The sequence below is a fragment of the Antechinus flavipes genome, chromosome 5 (genome assembly GCF_016432865.1).
Source record: "Antechinus flavipes isolate AdamAnt ecotype Samford, QLD, Australia chromosome 5, AdamAnt_v2, whole genome shotgun sequence".
Classification (NCBI taxonomy): domain Eukaryota; kingdom Metazoa; phylum Chordata; class Mammalia; order Dasyuromorphia; family Dasyuridae; genus Antechinus; species Antechinus flavipes.
In genome coordinates, this window is record NC_067402.1 from 135,421,091 (window position 1) to 135,443,490 (window position 22,400).

General features: G+C 33.5%; 1 protein-coding gene across 7 annotated transcripts in view; it reads left to right on the top strand.

Annotated features, from left to right (window-relative positions):
• DOCK4 (dedicator of cytokinesis 4) overlaps positions 1-22,400 on the top strand; it is a 506,986-nt gene that overhangs the window by 48,120 nt on the left and 436,466 nt on the right. The gene's annotated exons all lie outside the window — the stretch shown is intronic.

The following is a 22,400-nucleotide window of genomic DNA, read 5'->3' on the forward strand; positions in this document are numbered from 1 at the left end:
GGCTCTAAGGAAGTCATTATAGTCAACTTTCTATTGTCTTTACCACCAGAGGTGTAGATAATCTCCAAATCATTTATTGGGGAGCTTGGAATGCATTTATCCTTAGACATTCACTTGCTCCACTGTTCTGATTCTACTGCCAGTAGTCTGGGACCCAGCTGGATATTGGAAAAGAAACAGCCATGGATAATCCACTTGTGGATAATTGCAGGATGACTATAATTGTGTTTTTATATGCAGCTTTATTCAGGGACTGCTTTTCTTCAAAAGGTCAGTTCATGAGAAGAAAGCAATTTCTATTTGTCAGCATGCTTAATGCTAAACAGTATGTTCCAATGGTGCAGACTATTCTCTGAATATTTTTTAAATGTGCACTCAGTGCAGTATATGAACTGCAACAGGCAAAGTCAGCCTCAAAGGGAGGGTAATTAGAGTTAAAATTTCGAATATACTCTAGTGAGTTCTAAAAGATTAAAGGAATCTTCAAAATTCTCTTGGGAAAGATTTTATGAAATAGAAAATAGAGTTTTAAAATTATTGAGAATCCAATTCTCCAAAAGTCTCCATTTTAACATTGTGAATTAATGGGTGAGGCAATTGGGGTTAAGTGACTTGCTTAGGCTCACACAGCTAATAAATGTTAAGTGTTAGAGTCTGGATTTACTCAGTTCATCTTGACTCTAGGGGTCAGTGCTCTATCCATTATCCCATCTAGCTGCCCCCAGTATTGTGAATATATGAAAAAAATTAATTTTTTCTCAACAAATATTAAACACTTACTATATATCAGAAACTGTGCTAATAAAGCACACAGAATAAAAAGCAAAACAGTTGTTTACAGTCTAATGTCTGAATGTCTGAATTTGAAGAACTTATATTATAATGAAGGGAGACTACACATAAGGAAATCATAACCAGAAAAGACTTTTGTGGATAACAAGTGGAATCATAATATAATCTATTTACATGCCCTTTGCCAAGGCAATGATTGTGTTGAATTGATCCAAATTTTCAGAGTGAAAGATAAAGAGAGAGAGAGAGAGAGAGAGAGAGAGAGAGAGAGAGAGAGAGAGAGAGAGAGAGAGAGTGTGTGTGTGTGTGTGTGTGTGTGTGTGTGTGTGTTGGGAGTGGGAATGGGTAGTATGTTCTGCATCATGTAGGCTTCCAGTAAATTCTGAGTGACTCTACTCTGAAAGGCATTGTCTCTGAAGGTTCAGTTTAGAGCAGCAGTAGCATCTTAGAAAATTATTTTCATGTGTAGACATATTGTAAACATACATGGGGTTTAATACAAATGACCACTGTGTCTCCTTAAAAGATCACTTTTGAAATTGCACCATAATGTGCTTTTAGGAACATTGCATGCAGAGTTCAGAGACCTGGGTACTGATCCTAGGTCAATCATTTACTATCTTTTTAGAATTTAAGCTTTATGAAGTCTGGTATGTTGCTTGACACATTTGGCAGTCATAAGAGCACTGGACCTGGAATTAGGCAAACTTGAATTCATATTTGGCTTCAAATACTTACTAGCTATGTTATTCTGGACAAATCACTTAACCTCTGCCTCAGTTTCCTCATCTATTAAATGGCTATGATAATAATAGCACCTACCCCCCAGGGCTTTTATGAGGAAAAAATGAGATATTTGTAAAATGCTTTGTAAGCCTTTAACTTGTAATGCTATTTATTATTAGTATTATTTTAAAAAATGTAAGTAGCTCCCAGTGAGGAACTTCAATCCATACCACTTTAGCATTAGACACATCCCTCAACCACTTTGAGATTAAGTTTTACCTGAGTTATGCACTGGTTGTGTGAGTCAAAGGCAGGATTCAAGCCCAAGAGAGAACCAGACTCTTTCCATTATACCATTCTGCTCCTCTTCTGGTATGGGCATTTACTAAGTATTTGTTGATTTGATTTACTAGTCATGTGGCCAGAGACAAGTCAGTTAATCACACTGAACTTTGAGTTATGTATAATAGTTAATGTAATAATAACTGCTTTGTCTATGAGAATCACAATGAAATCATAGAAATTTGGTGACAAAATGTATGCGACAGTCCTTGGTATTATTACCTGCAAAGGAGTGATGTTTTCTTTCTTATTATTATGATTATCTGTTTTGTTCTTTTATCTTTTGCCATACTTATCTGAGAATACCTAACATATCTCATTCCAAAGCCTTGTATTCAAAAAAAGAGCATGTTACCATTACAGTTTAGTATTTGGGGGGCATTGAAAATATTTTCAGTGAAAGATCTTTTGTTGTTATGTGCACAGTAAGATGTGATTGACAAGAAGAAAAATTCTCTATTTAGAGACATGGATCCCTGATACCCATCAGCTGCATTAGAGGTTTTCTCCTCATGAACCCATTCAATCCAAGCCAATATTCTTGGGAGATGAGAGAGTCTTTATCTCAGGGAGGAATGAATACCAGTCTCCATCTTTGTGATCCTTCGTAGAGAGTACTTGTCTTGATATATAGTAGACAATACTCTATGTATTAGTTGTAATCTTTATGCATGAAACAGGGAAGTTGTCTAATAATTTTAATCAATACAGCTTTAAGGATTGTGTGAATGATATATATCATTCTAATATTCCATATAACTATTTCTGAAGCTAAACACAAATCAAATAAAAATGCAGGATTGTTAGAGCATTATCTCTAGGCATGTGAAAAAATGTTGCTCACAGTTTCCAAAGCACCATTCTCTCGAATAGTAATGATAATTATCAGTTCTCAAAACTGCAGGTTCTTTGGCTTCAATACCCTTTCAAGCTAATTCATGATGTTTTTGAGCTAAGATGAGTAAATTGTAAATTATTGCACAGAGTGTGAGTGTGCTGACTGGAAATTTGTCACCTCTCTTACAACTGCCTCTTACAATATTCTTCTTTCTTGTCAGTTGCTAGTTGGGAAGCTCATGCCACTGGGCTTGTGGTGTGTTTGATCATTCATGGGATCAGGTACTTACTCCCACATTTGGGGTTACCATGAAGGGTTACCTTAGGATCTTTCGGACTGCATGCTTCCTATATGATTGGTGAGAAGATACTGGACAAGGTCAGGTATACTTTGATTTGGGGATTTCTTGTAGACAACTTCCCCAGAGAAAGGAACCAAATTTGATTTTGACTACCCTGGGAATTAGATTAGAAGGCAACTATCAGCAGTAGTACCCAAATTTCAGTTTCCTCATGCTAGAATTAGAAAAATTTAAAGTTAAAAATGACCTTATAAGAACAATTAGTTCAGTGCGTCTATTTTACAAATGAGGAAATGACGACAATTTCTGACATACTAATGCCTGATTTCTAAATGTTCCAGACATATAGATCAGCTGGACTTCCTGTTGTAAGAATGTTTGTGGTCATGGGAGAATCCCTGCTTCTGCTGCTGAATGAGAGTAGAGACTCTTTGTTGTTCATCAGTGGTATCCAACTTTTTGTGACTATCTTTTTTTTTGGGGGGGGTGGGGGGAGGTAAAGATTGTGTGGTATGCCATTTTCTTCTTAGGTTCATTTTACAGATGAAGAAACTGAGATAAACACAGGTAAGTGACTTTACAATGTCACAAAACCAGTCAGTGTCTGAGGCCATATTTGAACTCAGGTTTTCCATACTCGAAGTCCAAGGGTCTCTCTTGGGAGCTTGGGAGCACCTGATTGCTGCCTGGATGATATACTCGGTGTGAGCCAATTTAGGCTGTGGATACTGAAATAATCATTTTGATGTTAGATTTTATTAATAGGATATTGTACTCAGTAGGGAAATATTGTTCCTGTAATGCTCTTTGTTAGTTAAACCATATTTTGAATGTTGGATTCACACTAAGGAAGATTTATTGTTATCTTTTGTTTCTATGTCACCTTCATTTCTCAATATATCCCTTCCCCCTCCAACTCAAAAGACATAACAAATATAAGAAATTGTAACATATATATATATATGGGAGAAAAGATCAGTCCGAAAAGTAATCAACACATCCATCAAGTTCAACTTATGCTGTATTCTATTTGCATAATCTCCTACTTCTGCAAAAAAAGGGGTAGGAACATTGCTTACCACATTTTAAGAGGAACATTAGCAAACAGATCAAGAGGAAAGAATATAAAGGATTCTGTAAGTGTAGTGAGAGTATTGAAGTTTGAATCTCAAAATCCTGGAACCTGTGGGATCTTTCTGGACTTAAGTCTCCTCATTTATAAAATAGAGGGATTGGTTTAAATCACCTTTAAGGTATGATCTAGGTCTAAATATATGATCTAGTTGTTTTTAGAGTCAGAAGTCTAGAAATCATGCACAAGAGATTTACATTCCTGGCCATCCTAACCTTACCCTCCCCCTCTCCCTTCTGTATTCCAGTTTTCCCTAAGGTTCTTATCTTTAACCAAACTCTTCTTGCTGTTCTCTTATCTCATAAATTCTTCTCTGATTTTGACTAACACTTCCACTCTCAAGATTTCCACATCTGTGTTACCAGTCCTGGCCCTTTTCCTCCAGCTTCATCTTACCAATATTTCTGTCTACTGGGGTATCTTGACCTGAATATCAGGGTTGAACTCATAATCTTGTCACTTTCCTTATTGGAAGCTTTTCCTGATTTTGTTTTAATTAATGACATTGCCTTAATCTACTAAGGCTCAAAACTTCAAAGTCATCTTTGACTCCTTCCTTTATTTCTCTCATCCTCCACATCTAATCAACAGCTGAGTTCTTTTGATCTTAGGAATCTGTTTTCTTCTTCCAATTTACCTATCTTTTTCTTCTTCTATTCATTTTGTATGCTCTATCTTTGTTAGATATCTCTATGTAGTTGACGCAATATTTTAAGTCTCCCATGTTCTTCATTGCCTCAAAGTCCATTGTTTTCTGTAGTAAGCCTAAAATCTTTCACCCAACACTTAGGAAACCTTACAATTTGGGTTCCCCTTCCATTCAGAAGCAACTTCTCCTTCCTTAGATTTCTCCCATGTCTTTTTATATTGATTCTCACTTAGCTTTGTTTGAATGTTTTGAAATTAAAGGATATAAGGATATAAAAATGATCTAAGTGTAATTAAATTAAAATTAAAATTCTGTTTATGATACCCAAAGTTGTGCTGACTCCCAAATTACTTATTAATTTATTTATCAAATTGTTATATAAGGCATTTTATTCCTTTACTTAAATATAATATATACTGATCATGATTGATTTATTTTGGGTCTTTTTAATATGATTAAATTCATTAAAAACTCAGTAAGTCAATAGGTTGTGATAGTAAGAGTAAAATGTCAGTGCTTATGAAAATATATCATATTTATTCGACAAAGGTGAATACATATTACTCTAAAATAATGATGAAGTTTAAGGAATACATTACAATGTTTCCCATCTGTTACCCTAAACCTTGCAATTTCCAAGTTGCCATGGAAACTGACATTGATACCACATGACATTATTAATCTTTTTTCTATGGTAGTTTTTGAACTGGTAGTAATAAAAGTAAGGGAGTAATGCAAATCACCAAGACTTATAAAAATACTTCCATAGGCCACTAAATTGAATGACTTTTGACTGCAGACCTTAGATATTTTGTTAGATAAATTTCTTATTCTGTTTAGTGGCTTCAGTGGGCACTTGAAATTAGTCTCGCTTTTGAACTTGTCTTTGGTATATTTTCAATTAATCAAATGAGGTTATTTTTGTGATTTAAAGTCTGTTCCAAGGACATTTGTACAGCACGGTTTCCATTTGCTAATTTTCATTAAATCAGAGGGCAGAGCATAGTCTCAATGCTGTAAGTAAAAAATGCTGTTCAAGTAGACTTTAGGATTAATCAGTGACTGGGAGACTCACATCACACAGGTTTTATCTTTAGGGATCCATGCTGTGCTACATGTGGACACAATTATCAGTGTAATAACTGTTTAATTCGGTAGAAATTCTGTAATAAATCAGGATCTATTAAGTCAATTTATTAATATTCAGATCTTAAGAAGGCAGCTGTGATGAAATGATGTATTTATAGTTGTAGACTAGTTTGTTAAATACTAACATTTAACTATCACATGGTGCTCCTTAGTATCTGATTTCTGAGCCTTCATTTATAAATAGTAGACACAAGAATGATTTGATTTCCATTAGTTTTTAAGAAATTAAAATTCAGAATGGATCCTTATATGAATAGGCTTAAAAAAAAAGAACATTTGAGGCAAAAAGCATTTCATTACTTATTTTTTTTGTATGAAAACATTTTCATTTTTAAACTCTTCCTCCCCCTCCCCTTGTCAGATGCAGCCAAGCATCATGTTTATTTCAATTTAGTTTGATTAGACAGAAATAATAGGAGGCCACTGTCTCATCAGAGTGGGTTCTGAAAAATACCCGCAGCAATTCTGTGTCCTTATTAGAGGTAAAAATGTGTTGTGTAGGAATGCAACATTTGCTGCATGATATTGATGACTTCTAATATATGTTATGTCCCAGTGACTTGACTGTCAGCCTAGCCAGCAGGATTCTTTCATCCTATCTGATAATCAGTTATGTTGTAGGGAGAAAGAGCTTAACCTTTGCCTGTCCCCCAGTTCTTTTTAATTAAAAAAAAAAAAAAGAACTCCTTGAAAAACACATAGGTGTACAAGAAAGGAATCCAGGAACAAAGAAAAAAAATTATTATTTTCAGTATTAATCTTGGACTAGAAAGGAATATACAAACATTAGATTTGTTTCTGTTCAGAGAAACAGGACTCAAAGTTAGCCCCTGATGTTTGGGAGACAGCATGATGGAGTGAAAAAAAAAATCTTTGGACCATATCCTAGAGAATCTGAACTCTAAGCCCCATTCTGCTTTGATTATAAGTGTGAGCTGGTACCTCTCTAGGCCTCAGTTTATGTGCTCCCCATAAAAAGGGTCTTATTAGATAAACTGTATTGTTTTTTTCCATTGCTAATGTCAGTTATATATTGTTAACAATTTCAATTATGGGCTTTGAAGAAAAACTTTCAGAAAGTCCCCTTTGACTTTTTAATTTACAAAATCATAATTTTAAATTTAGATTCCAAATTAGTATTCTTATTGCATTAATGAAATGAAATCCATTTTTGTTTCATTTTATCATTTATGGATAATAACTAACACTATATACCAAGGACTGTACTAAACACAAACATCTCATTTGATCTTTATAACAACTCTATGAAATAGGTACTATTATTATTATCCTCATTTTACAATTGAGGAAACTGAGCCCCAAAGAGATTCAGTTATTTGTCTAATGTCATATAATAAATAAATGTGAGAGTTTGAATTTGAACCTATATCCTAACCCTAGGTCTAGTATTCTGTCCATTGTACTACCTGAAAGCACTTAAGGGGACCAGGGAGGTGTTACATCTTAAAGCATTGTTCTCAACCTCTTTTTGTATTATAGATCCATTTGGCAGATTGATAAAACCTATTGGCCCCCCTTTTAGAATGTTTTTGAGTACATAATGGAAAATTGCTATGGTAGTAAAATATATTGAAATGGTTATCTATCTATCTATCTATCTATCTATCTATCTATATTTTTTAAAGTTGATGAATCCCAGGTTAAGGACTTCATGATTTAAAAGAAAAGAGTAAAGATGGTTCTGACCTGTGTTGGTAGATGGAGTTTCTTCCTCTGGTAATTTTCCATATCATTTAAATCACAGGTCTAGAAATAAAATATGTGGATTTGGGAGTATCCCCAGTCTGACTGGGGCCAGAATAAGTGAACTGTAATTAGGTTCTACACATGCATTTGGTTGTATATTAGTCTGAGAGGAAATAGTGACCTAGAGATAAGTGTCTGAACATGTGATTACTTGAGAAGATGTGTGAACATAGGAGCTTGAGATGATCATGGATGATCATTCTGTCAGAATCTGGGAGTTGTCAGGGAGACTAGAGAAAATGAAACTGCATGGCCAGCTCTGGGAGATAGAGATGAAAAAAAAAAAAGTCAGAGAGAACAGGCTTAATTCAGAGGAATTGAGCTGGTTGGTTGCTGTCTGCCCAGAATTAAGAATGGCTATTTCAGGGAATTTCTCTGGACAGACTCCAGGGATACAGTTTTGTCGAAGTTCAAGGGACTTTGAGAAGTGCAGTTTTGACCTGAACTTGAAGTGGAGTAAAGCTTGTATTTGGAGATAGAAGGACCTTACTTTTCTAATGATTATGGGATTGTCAGATCTAGCTCAGTGGGATACCAGAAATTGGAAGTGAGGGTGAACTAACAAGGCAGGATAAAATGTCCTGCAGTGTCCAGGTTTGTTAGGATCTGGCAGAATCAGAGGGCATAAGTCCAGGAATACCTGGAAAGGCTGCATGATACTTTTTGCTGAGTCAGTATAATTAAATAATATGAGACCAGCTACCTGTAATTTACCTAATTTCTAATTTGAATTCTGAATTCCATAGTAGAACAACCCAAGCTGTGACTCTTAATTAAATCCAGCCAAAAAACTTTTATTTTATCTGCTTTGTACTACCCTGCAATGGTCATTGTGGGAGTGATGGGGTGCTTCAGGAAAAGTGAAAGGGCAAAGAACTTGACATCTAGAAATTTCTATTCTTTCCAGAGTGGTTGCCCCAGAAAGTTACCCATCAGTTAACCAATCAGCAAGTATTTATTATTTGTCTCATGTGCCAGGCACTGTGATAGGTTTTAGGAATATAAATACAAAAGTAAAAACAATCTCTGCCCTCCAGGAGTTTAAATGTGCAAGTAGAGATAGGAATAAAATAAACACAAGCTGATTTTATCAGAAGAGAGTACTAGCAGGAGAGTTGATCAGGAAAAAAAAAACCTAATCATGAAAGTTGTGCTTGAGCTGAGTTTATAGGAAATTAAGGATTACAAAACAAGGGGCATTTCTGACATGAAGGAAAGCCAGAACAAAAAGGAGGAAATAAGAAATGGATTGCTCTATTTAAGAAGTAGTAAGACATACAGATTGACTAGATTAAAGAATGAATGAAAGTGAGTGATTTGAGATGAGTAGTAAGACCAGGTAGTTAAGTGCCTTATAGCAGATACTTTTAACATAGAGTCTATGCAAAGATATCAGTCAGTCTACAAACTTGGATGGGGAAAACTTCATCTTTATTTCAATAGCATTGGTTAACTTTGTAATTCTATGTATTTTGATTTTATGCATTTTAAAAATATTATTCTGAGAAGGGTGTCCAGATGCTTCACTAGATTGTCCATAACATCCAAAATAGGAAATCCTTTCCTAGAGATAATAGGAAACCACTAGTGTTTATATCAGGGAGTGACATGATCAGAAATGTGTTTCTGTACTTCATGTGCATATTGCAGTAAAAATAGGCCTTCTGTTTGAGTGAGGTCAGCCTGGGGACCACATTTCATGATCTACTAATAGTCTTCATGTATTTAATCATATATATATATCCAGATAGATAGCCCAGAAAATTAGTTCCTATTTTTAAAGTTATTCATTTCTCATTTTCCCTCCAAAAGTCATGAATTTTCATAAAGGTCTCATGGTTTATTTTTTTTTCTTTTTTAAACTTTTAATTTTCAAAATTTAATAAGTTAGACTGGAAATAGAAGTAATATAGAATCTTTCTGGTAACAGACAGTGGATTTTCTTTTTACAAATGATAAATATTTTATCATGTATAGGATATAATTTATCTTACAAAGTGACCATTTTTCTGGGAAAGCAAAAAACAGAACAGGGCTTCTGATACTTACTAGTTTGTCCCCTTTATGGCTTAATTGTAGTTGTTTATGGATTCACGTCAGTATCAGAGAATGAATTGGGAAATTTAGTTGTGGAGAAGCTATAGCATACAGTATAAATAGAAGGCACTTAAATGGTGATTTTCAGTGCATAAAAAAGTCATCATAGAAAGCCAAGGTTTGCTGTGGAAGAATTGTTATACTGTTTCTTTCTTTTCCCCAATATTCTTCTTCACTAAAGCCTTAGTCACACAGTTGAGTTATCACTAGTCTCACTGTGAATAGTCTGTAGGATACAGAAACCCTGAGAGAATGTAGAGAACTGTTATTTATATGTAAATAAAGATTAGCATTCTGAAACCTGTGTGATATGAAACCTAAAATCCCACCTTTAACAAGAACTGTTTCTGGTCCCCATTAATGCTAGTGCTATCCCTCAGAGATAATCTTTTATTGAGAATACATCTTGTTTGTACATAGCCCTTTACATTTTGTCCTAATAGATTGTTAGTTTCTTGAGGGCAGGGGCTGTTTGTATCTCCAATATTTAGTATAGTGCCTAGCACGTAGAAAACAAATCTCTTGAGAAGTAGCCAAGCACTGAAAAGTTAAATGATGAACCTAGGGAAAGTCTCATAGCCAATGAGTCAGAATACATCTAGTTTTTGTACATAGCCCTTTACACTTTGTTCTAATAGATTATGAGCTACTTGAGGGCACGGGCTGTTTGTGCCTTTTTTGTATCTCCAACATTCAGTACAATGCCTAGTACATAGAAAGCACTTAAGAAATGCTTGTTGTCTTGAGAAAAGGTAAGTGATGAACTCAGGGAAGGTCTCACAGCCAAGATGAGTCAGATAGGTAACATGCTGAGTCTTCCTGGCTTTGAAACCAGCCTGTGTAGCCGCTATGAAAATCACCTCTCATCTTTGAGGTGGGATGTAGAGGGGGCCAAGGTCCTGGACTAGAAGATAGTAGATATACTGTTAATTTCAGCTGATCCTTTGATACATTGTTTTCCCTCTCCACCTCCCCCTTTTTATCCTTTGTTACATAGGATGGCTTTCTGAGTGAGGAAGGAACAAGGGATATTTTTAACAGTGAAAGTGATGTGAAAACAAAGGTATCAATAAATATAAAAAAGAAAATTAAAATGTTAGGAACTTGTTTATTAGCTGAGACTAAAAGTTCATAGTATCTGTAGGAATCAGTAAAATTTCTTTTCCATATTCTATTCTCTATGTCTTCTTCCATATACCTTAGGATTTAAAGGAGGATTTAAATAGACTGGAAGTTTTAGTGTGAGCCTGGAATTAGCTGAAATATTTTATTTGAATAAGCCCAGCAATGCTGTCTCTAGTTTTGTTTATATTTTATCATTCTTGAAGGTGATCAGTTATTTTTTATGTTATTCCTTTTGTGTCTAGTGTGGTGCTTGCACACTGGCACTGGATGAAAGTTGTTGACTCTATTGAGTGTTTACTGGGAAACCAGATGTAGTGTTGGTTAGACAACAGAGAGAACAGAGAACATCAAACTTTGCAAAGAGAGCTAAGGGAGAGGAGAGTGATAATAAGAGGCCCATGAGGGAGACATGGCGAAGGAATGTTTAATGAGATAAGGGAAATAGTGAGTTGGGTGGAATAATCAAGAGACTGAAAAATTAATTAAGCTGAGGTTTTTCTTTCTCCCTACACCCAGAAGAAGTCTTCCCTTGATCAAAATCCACCTCTTCTTTTGGGAGTTAGACCTGAGTACTTAAGGCAGCATTGTTCAACTTGACCTTCAATAATCAATTTGAATTATAATAGTTTTATCTTCATTTCATGGTACTTGATCATATTATTTCAACTTTTTTTTGTTTCATCAAGGACTTCATCATTATAGTCAAAAGACATTAGTGTCCTCAAGCCTTGGTTTCATGTCTCACCTTTGACACTTAAACTTGTTTGACCATAGATAAGTGACTGAAACTCTTAGTTTCATTATCTATTAAATGGCAATAATAATACCTTTAATACTTAGCTCCCAGGTTTGTTATGAGTCTTTGATGCACTACTATATGTAAATTACAAAGTTTTTTATAAATATTATTTAATATTCATAACCTTACAATGATCTCCTTGGATCTTGGTAATCAATAGGCTATAGTTTTTAAATGGTAGCTGGTAAAAAGTATTTTTTCTCATGGTTGTGGTTGAGGAGATAAGAATGAAGAATATGATTATTTGGTAAGAAGATTTTTTTTTTACACAAAATTTTAAGATATGATAATGTTAACATATAATGCTTTAGGATTTGAGTATCTTACAAATATTAACTTATTTGAAATGCCTCACAACAATCCTGGGAAATTAGTACTGCTATGATCCCCATTTTGTAGATGAAGAAAGTTTAGTAACAGTGGTTACAAGACAAGAGAGTAATATATTCCCTATTCTAGGATCAGCACTTTTTTCATTAACTATATTGTCTTTGCATAGATATACCTATATGTGTCTATAGTTGTAACTCTACATGGATAAATACAGAGAGATGAAAATGTTTGTAATAGTAGGAGTCTTTTACTATTTCCTAAACTCTTTATTCAGGAAGACTTGAATTCAAAATCTGGCCCAGACATTTCTCTAACTGTACAATCCTGTTAAAGTCATTTGTCTGTCTTAGTTTCCTCATCTGTAAAATGAGTGAAATCACAGTGCCTATCTTGCAGGGTTGTTGTAAAGATAAAATGAGATATTTGTGAAATACATTGCATTTTATAAAGTACTATATCTATGTTATTAATATTGTTAGTTAGATTTTGATTTTTTTTGTTTCATATGAATTTTAAATTGAACTATAAATGAAAACTCTCAAAGTTTACAGTTTACCATAGGAAAAATAATTTATTAGAATATATTGATTTAATATTGGAAAAATAATCTTCAAAGTGGATATTTCAGTGTTTTGCTTTTTAAAAGTTCCCTAGCAATTTATTCTTACAAAGGTTTTGATAATTCTTTTTTAAAAATGGCTAATTTGCTTAGTCAGAAAGTCAGGGTAACATAGTATGGTTCCAAGTCATTTGCTTTTTAATTATTAGTCATATAACTGGATAGATAAAGTAAGGTGATGGATGGAGTTAGGAGGTCACTTAGAAGTGATCCAATATAACCTCTTTATTTTATAGATAAGGGAGCTTAAAGTTGTTAAAGGCATTGCCAAAAGTCACACAGTTAAGTATCTAAGGCAAGCTTTGAATTTAAGTCTCTCTGATGCCAGGCCAACATTATCCATTAAACCACATTCAGTTATGAGATTCCACATGGGGTCACAAACCACAATTTAAGAAACTGTGCATTAAACTACTTGCTATATCATTTCATCTCTCTAAAACTGTTCTCTGAACCAACACTGGAAAACACTAAGACTGTATTTTCTTGCATTTTCTTGCTTATGGAGACAATCCTTGAATTTAGTCATAACATGAAATAATCTTGGGTAACTTCTTTTGGGGTAATATTGGAGATAAAAGCTTGATAATTGTTACTTTGTCATAACTTTGCTTTTAGGATATTTTATATTGGAGTATAAATTCCAGTGAGGTACTTTTGGTATTGTAAAAAACTACATTAGAACTGAATTGATTATCATTAACAACCAGTTATTAAATATTTTCTAATAAAGCATACCTTTTAGAAATTAATCAACGTAATTGTTACTGGATTTTATATATTCATCATTCTCTCTTCTTTCTTTTTCTACCACCATTCTCAAATTATTTTTTTCTTTAGTGGCTCAGATACTTCCTTGAAGATCTGACCTCTTGATTTAGAGTTGTTAAAAAGGTTAGGCATTTCATTGCTAATCATGTGTATATAAAATCATCCTATTAGGGACATTAAGCATGTGACAGAATAATCATATGAAATGAATTCAATCAACTATGATGCATTTCTATTCCTTCAGGCTCTCTCTGTTATCCTCTTTCCCTATCTTTGAAATTTCATTTTGTTTTTCTTCATTTTGTTATCTAATTCTTCTCTTCTTTCCCCATCTCAGTTAAGACCTCTCTTTTATATTCTTCTCTTTCATCTTTTGTTCATTTTTCTTTTCATTTACCTTTTTCTAAGAAGGATTTCTTTACTTTGTTCTTATCGTTAATTCTCTACCCCTTCTATTTTCAATTTTAATTTTTGATTCCTGCTCTGAATATATATTTATTCCTTATTTAATCTCTTTTGTGTTCATCATGAAATTAAAGATTCTGAAACACTAAAGCTTCTGAACTTTCTATTCTAATCAGTTTATATATTATTGTGTTTGTATGTTATATTTAGTTGTCCCATTTTTCTGTTGTACCTCACTCTTAAAAGTATCAATTCATAAAAGAAGTAGGGTGGAAAGAAGCAGTCCCTTATAGGAGAACACCCCTGTTCCCATGTTCATTCTTTGTCCCATTCGCTATATAATTTGCTCCTTAGTCTATATCCTCTAACTCTTCTGTTCTCCTCCAAGAGTGGCAATTAAATTCTCTTGAAGCAGAAAATTGTCACAGAGAAACAGTAATCTCTCAGAGAAAGCAGTATACCAATTCTCCAATGGTAAAGTCCCCATCTCCTATTACAGAAGCATTTCTCTACTTGGGAGAGCTTTTCTGTGGCAACTTACCCTTTCATTTCCTCAGTTTTCTATTTCTCCCTTCTCCAATTTCTCCAATAACTCTTCTTTTTAATGAGGGAATCTAGAAGTTACCTGCCCTTTATTGTTCTGTTGTGGATTTGTTAAAGGTACATCAAATATTCCTTTTTCTCGTTTATGCACCGAATCACACTGGTACTGGTACTTTGACTTGTATGATGATTATAGGATTTACTCAGTGGTGTATCACCCCTGCTTCTCCACTGTCACTTAACTATTTCTTTATATTGCATTCTTCTTTATTTTTAGTATACTTTAATAAATCTCTTAATAGCTCTTTTTTTTATTATTCTATAGGTCAGTTTTTCTCCTTGGAGAATAATTTTTTCCTCACCTATTCTTTCTTTGTTAGCTATATTTATCTTGTGTTTCTTTTGCTTGTGGTGTTTTCATAGTGAACATTCTGCTTATTTCTTGATTTTTGTTGTTTTCTTTTTGCAGACTCTTCAGTTACTTTCATTTAACATACATCTTTTTAAAAATTGATAATTATAATGGCTCAGGTTTGTAGAGTATGTCAGAATATATTTTCAGAATGTTATTCCATTCCATTCTTAGGTTTTGGGAGTGTGTGTGTTATATTGTGGTATTATTCAAATTTCCTTTTCTTTGTGATTGAAACTTTTTCTTTTGGCTTCTTGCTGAATTTGTTGCTTGTCATTGGAATTAATAAGTTTAACCACTATATCTCTTAGAGTTGGAAGCATAGTTTTGGGTTTTTTTCTGTAAGCATCTATGAGGTGTTTTTTTTTTTTTTTTTTTTTTTTGCTGTATGTATCCTGAACTCAGAAGTTCCAGTGTTTCTTCCTAAATTATAGTATTCAAGATTAAAAAAAAAACCCAAAAAACTCAAAAGTCAAAGTGAGCAACAGATTCAGAATACAAATATACTGAGGTAAAGGATGAGCTAAAAAGATTACAAGCAAAAGACAATAATGTTAAAAGAAAAGTGATCTTTGTAAAAGCCATTGCTCTTGAAGACCGGATATAAAGAATAACTAAAGGGTCAGAGATCTCCCCCAAAAATATGACACTTTGACTTTGGAGAAACTCACCACTGTGGATTCAAATTTTTATACTTTGTTAATTATTTATGCTACATGATATATCTTGACCTTTGACATTTCTTAAAAATGTTTTTTAATTTCTCTTTTGAATGATTCTAAAACGTTTTTTGTAGTTCCATATTGTCTTCAGATTTCAGTGTTTTCATTACACCAGATATGGATTTACTTTCCTGCATCATATAATATTTTATTTAGAGAACTTTGTAATTTTCCCCCATGTTTTAGTACTTATCTTTCCTTTCTAACAAATATACTCCCTATCGATTTATTTATTTGAATGCTAGGTTCTTGACTGAATTTTCTCTTGAAGTATTTGATAGTTTTAACTTTTGTCCTTACATTTTCTTGTCACTCATTTTATGACTCATTTCCCCTCTGATTGTAGACATACTTCCTCCTTTTCCCCTCCTCAAAGTTTTTCAACCTCCTCTGAAATTGTAGAATTTATTTTTCATTAATGTTTGACTGTATCTTCAGTAAGTTTCTGATTGTACAGGAACAACTCTAATTGAATTTTAGTTCTCTTTCCTTCACTCATTCTGGTCCTATGCCCAATGCAGTCTCCACCTCCCATTGCTGCCTTTTTCTGGTTGAATTGTGTTGTTGTTGTTATTTTTTTGGTAGGATTTGGGGTAAGGGTAATGTGAGTGTTATTAGGTTACCCAAGCAAAGAAAAAAAAAAGCACATGCCTCTCATTCCCCCCAATCCCGTTCTTCTCACATGACTGGGCTGAGTCAAAATCTCTTGCTCTTGCAATGCAGTAGTGATGGACAGGGGATAGGCTATCCTTACAGATTCTATAAAGCAAGGAAGAGTCCTCCTTTGAATCCCAAACACAGATATGTATGTCAGTTTTTGAGCCCTAATATGGGTTGGAAGTTTGTATAGGAGAAGTGCTCAGTAAATACTTTGAAATTTAGAGATGTTCAGTTATAATTCATAAGACTGTTCCCTTGTTAGGTTTCTTGCTCTATAGTCCTAAGGATTTAGCTGCAATTGTTCTATCTCTAGAAAATATATTTCTTCTTTTCTGTTTTTTTTTTCAGAGTGGGGGGGATAAGAAAAAATGTCTAGTTTATCATTTTGTGGTCATATGACCCATGTAGAAGGAGTAATAGTTTTTCGGTGCACCATTAAGAATACACCAATTTGTTTCTAGATCCGGTTAGGCTTAATAAAGATAACTGCTAGAGCAATTACAAGTCTAGATGGAATTTAATATATTATGAATAGTTCACTTTGACACTCTAGATTGGAAGAGTAACACTGTTGTATCTCAGGACACAACACTATAGTGTTTCAAGCCCCAACACTCTTATGCTGAATAACATGTCTTGAATGTGACTGTTTTGTGGAATCTGAATCAATTCATAATTGTTGTGTGTAATAATGTAAAAGAAAAGTGAAACTAAAAGGCAGCCAAATTCATATTAATTATTAAGAACAATGATCCTGAAAAAACAAATATATTTTAGTCTTTCTTGATAGAAAGTTCATAGGATCATGTGATCATGGATTTTATCTTCATTGGACCTCAAGGAGAATCTAGTCGAGCCCCCTTATTTTATTGATGATGAAACTGAGGCTGAAGATGTTAAGTGACTTGCCCAATGTAAAACAAGGTATAAATTTCAGAATAATAGTAGTTGAATAAATACCACTAAATGTAGTGATTTTTAAAATTCATTTTTAAAAAATAAATTTTTATTCTTTTGTGTGTGTATTACCAGAATTTTTTTTTAATATGCTATCCCTTTCTCCTCCTACAGTGCCAGGTTATGTAACTAATATTATTTTTAAAGAGAAAGAAGAAAAGACAAAAAAAAATTAGCAAAAATCAGTACATCAAAAAAAGAAAAAAAAAACAAACCTCTGAAAATATATGGGATGTAGCACACCATGGAAGCAGCTAGGTGGTGCAGTGAATAGAAGACTTCACTTGGAGTCTGAAACATGAAATCAAATTGAATCTTGGAAGCTTTCTGGCTGTGTGAACATGAGCAAATCACTTAACCTCTTTTTACCACTGGAGAAAGAAACGGCAAGGCACAACATTATCTTTGCTAGGAAAACCCCAGGGATGCAGGTCCGTAGTATCATGAAGAATTGGACATGAATGAAATGACTGAACAACAACACATCACACTATTATTTTTCTACTTCTATAGAAAAGTAGTGTAGGGTTAGTCTGCTCACCTTGTTTGTTATCATAGTCATTTTACTGGTCAGTCTTGCTTAACTTTTTCTTTGTTCAAAGGGATGATTCAAAGACTAAGGATAATATCAAGAAATTAATTACTGGCATAGAAAAACCCCCTCAAGATTTTTTTTTTAAGTAGCACAGGAATATATCTCTATTCTGATCAACTTTTGGAGGATGGATAGAGCATGAGGTAACTAATACAAGTTAGAGTACTACATTGACTTACCAACTTCAGCTTTGTTCTGAATGATTTTTTTAGGGCTACATGCAAGTAAAACTTTGAAAATAACCAGTATTTTGTTGTCATCCTTTTATTTTTCCATTTCAGCTGTTTTCTCCTTTCTATAACTTCTTTCTTTCATTGGCATCCATTGTTATCTTGGAAGCTCTCTCCCCAATCTTGCATAGAAATTACTTTATGTCTATTACTTCTGGGAGCTTTATAAAAGTCTAGTGACTTATTTATCTGTTATTTCTGAGATCTGCTCCCTTAGGTTTATCTTTGAACTTTGTAGGATCAGTGATTTCTTCATCATATTGTTCTCTTTATCAATATAACTATTAACTTTTTCCTGCCTTTGCCTCCTAGATAGATTCCTTGGTCAAGGAGGTCTTATAGAAACATGGCTAATCCTAGTTTACAGATGACCCTAAGATTCACTCTGCTTCCCCCCTCATAGATTTTAGGATTTCTTCTAAGGACAGTTGATATATATCCCAACATTTATCTAATAGCTAGCAACATCTTAGTTCTTTCATACTCACAAAGTACTCTTCTTATGACAAGTTGGGAACAATTCTATGATCACCAGTGTACTCCTGGAAGTGTGACCTTTTCTATATACCAATAATGTATGTGATTTGGAATTAAAACTTTGGATCTAATCTTTTAGAGGGAGCCCAGACATCTCCAAAAAACTCTTTCTTCAATCAGTATTCTTTATGGTTCATGGCATTAAAATCAGTTCAAAAGTAGATAATCAGTCAATATCTGTCAAAAGCAATTTTCTATTTTTTGATGTTGTTTTGTACTTACCATGACTAGTCATCATATTCAGCTCTCTTCTTGAATTATTTGTATTGTTTAGGCATGAGGTTTCTTAGTCTACATATTTGCCTGACATTGTTTCCAACATAATTTTCACCATATTTTCTTTATTCGGTTTTATTGTGAAGTCACCAGGTTATCAAGTTATATATTCATTTATGTATTATTTTACATACATTATTATATTATACATCTATCTATCTATCTATCTATGTATATTCATTTTCTATGTCTTCCTTCCCTGCATCTGTAAACTACTGTTATCATAATGGTGCTTATTCCTATTTTGAGCACTTTATTTAGAAATAGTAGTGTCTTGTTGCATGTGAGTGAATAAATAATCAAGTTTACTAATTTATATCTTTTTGAGAAGAATTTGTTAGCTATAGCTTCTTAATGCCTTCTAGATTTTTTTGGATATCCTTATGGGTGTAGTTCAAATACTTTACTACTATCTCAACTTAATAATTGTTGGTTAAAATGGCTGAGTACCAAAACTTAAATTAATATTTTAAAATATTATCTGTAAGTATTCCAACTATTTTTTATCCTCTTTTCTACCATGTAATTTATTGCATGAGCAGATGAGGATTACATCAACTAAAGAATTTTCCATTTTTCCAATTTTGTTTCCATTTTTGTCTGTTTCTTACTTAGGCTTGGAGAAAAATCTGGTGATTAGTTTCTTGGTATTAACTTGTTTGAGTGGTATAAATACCTTTGTAACCAGCCCTTATGGGATGGTAAAATCTTCATTTTACTTGTATGGTCTTGGAGAACCAGTACCTACTTGTGATTACTTTGAGTAATTGGAGTGGAAATTCATGGAAGTCTACAAATAACAAAAGTTAAAATAATTATAAGTGTAAAAATAATTGAATGTAAAGTAGTTACACAAATTCTTAGGAAATCAATATAGATGACCTGGGAGAGATCGGATTAGCCTACAAACCTTCTGAGTTGAATTTTTACCCCTGTATTTCTACTGCCTGACCCCTGTTCCTTGCTTGATTCTGAAGTTTGTTTAGAAGCATTGTATAGTTAGTTTGATTCCAGACAATGATAAAGAAGGAAGTAAATGAAGAGGGAGGGTGAATGAGCTTTTATATTTTTTGGTACCGATTTATAGTTTTCACACAGTGATCTGATTCTCATTGAGAAAATATACACACAATTAAACAAGTAGATGTCTACAATATAAAATTCCCTGGAAAAAGCAAGATTGTAATGTGAATAACAACCCGAGTTGATGTAAATTGACTCAAAGTGAGGGACTTTTTGTTACCAGTCATAGTTGTTGTTTAAAAGACTTTAAATAACTTCTTCCTGTCTTGGTTTATAAATATCTGAAGAATGCTTTCTTTTTATGTGGCTGAGCAAGTGCCATAAAGTCTTGATACTTGAACATATGGAAGCTAGAGCTATTTGAGGTATTCCAAGCAGCAGAATTAGCTTGTCTTTGTTGTGACTTTTTTTTTTTTTTTTTTTTTTGCAATGGTATGCTCTAGAGCTAATTTTTTTTTTTTCCTGGTTTCTGACCAGTGGACTTTGTTTATGTTCCTTCTTTGGCTCTGGTGTGAAAAAGATGGTCCCTTTCCATTTGATTAATAATGAACTTTATTTTTCAAAGGATTTATATTTTTTTTGGTTCAATGATACTGGTTCATTAGAAAATTTCAATTATTATAAGTAGCACCGTGACCTCAATAACACAAATGTTTTCCTGAGCCCTGTTGCAAATGAATTCTTCATATATGCCTACCTTGAGAAACAGTGGGGACAAATTGTAAAGTGAAAGATAAGGGAGGTCTGGTTGGGACTAATTCTCCTTCATAGATGTGACCTTGGGCATGACTTTTAACCTGTCTGTGCATAGATTTCTTCATCTGTAAAATTGTATTTGTCATGACTTCTTTCACAAGGCTATTACATGGCTTACCAAGAAAATGGCTTTATGGGGTTCTGAGATCCATAGTAAAGGGCACTCTATAAATGCTAATTATTATTGCTTTTTCTGATAGAGCTCTCTTTTTGTTTCCCATGGTGAGGAAAAATAATAGTCCCTTAGGCTTCCTTACTATAAACTTGGAAAATTATTGTCTTCTACAAGGTTGGGAATTCTATCTGAACATCATGAGAGACTTCAAAGATATTGAGAGATCTGAGCTGCAAAGTTCTACAACTGTATCGTTTTTGTTTGTTTTTGCTTATGTAAATTATATAAATAGTGCTGAAAGCTTCAAACTTTTTATATAAATGGGGAATAGTAAGGTACTTAGAATTTTTATTTTTATGTTTTTTTTTTTTTCCCCTGAGGCAATGATGGTTAAATGGCTTGCCCCAAGATCATATAGCTAGGAAGTATTAAGTGTCTGAGGTTGGATTTGAACTCAGGTCCTCCTGACTTCAGAGCTGGTATTCTATTTACTATGCCATCTAGCTGCCCCAAGTAGAATTTAGAATTTTAGAAATTAGAATTTCCATAGGGAGAGGAAGAATGGAAGAGGAAAGAAAGGAAGGAAACAAGCATTTTATTAAGTGCCTACTAAATACCAGGCACTTTGCTAAACACTTCATAAATATTATTTCATTTGATTCTCACACTAACTTTGTGAGATAGTGATATTAACTCAGTCTTATAGTTGAGGAAACTGAGACAATTATGTAAATCGTCCAGGATTACTGAATTAGTTAGTATCTAAGGCTAGATATGAACTGTCTCTTCCTGAATTCAGATCCAGAGTTTTTTCCACCCTATCATCTAGCTATGGATGAGTTGTCATGAGTGGGAATTTAAAAAACTGAAATCAGTTAGGTTTCAAGTAAAAATTCCATCATGGTCCCTTGCTCAGAGTCAAGATTAATGTCAATAAATGGATGATGATGATGATGGTGTAAAATTTCAGGTACATGTGGCTCAATAGAAAAGCATTCACTATTTCCAGAGTCAGAATCAAATTCTACTTTCCATGTGTTCACCATCATAGTGGCCATGAACAGGACAATTTACCCGGACCTGTAAATTTAGTGTCATTAGCATTTCTAAAAATCAAGGTAAAAGGAATTTCTTTAATGTCTGCCTTTTCTTGAGTGTTTCTTAAGTATTATGAGAAAGATTTTTCTTTTCTTATTCTTGTTTCCACACATGCTTCCTAATTGTGTTTTTTGAAAATAAATATTTGAACACTGTCTCCAGACTCCTCTTCTTTTTCTTTTAATAAATAACACTAATTTAAAACACAAGAAAGAATTTGGCATTTTGTTTAACATTAAAATAACAGGCTGACAAGTAGATGCAAGGAAATAAGGCTTCAGGGAATGAAAGAGGAGATGCAGATGTGAAGTCATCTAATTATTGAACTGATAGATATCCCCCAACAGTTAAATATTCTCTTTCTGAGGACATTTATTATGAAGGCTTCACTGGTTATTCTAGCCTTACAATGATCATAAAATTTGACCATTCACAATAATAATAATTCACATTTATATAGGTTTTGCAAAGTATTTTTTTCACAATATCCTTCCAAGATAGTTATTTATTGCTGTTTTACAAATAAGAAAACTGATACTCAAAGGTTAAAACAATTATTCATCCAACTAGTAAGTTTTAGTAAATTACTGAATTCAAATCTAGGATTTGAATCTGGATCTCATGATTCAAG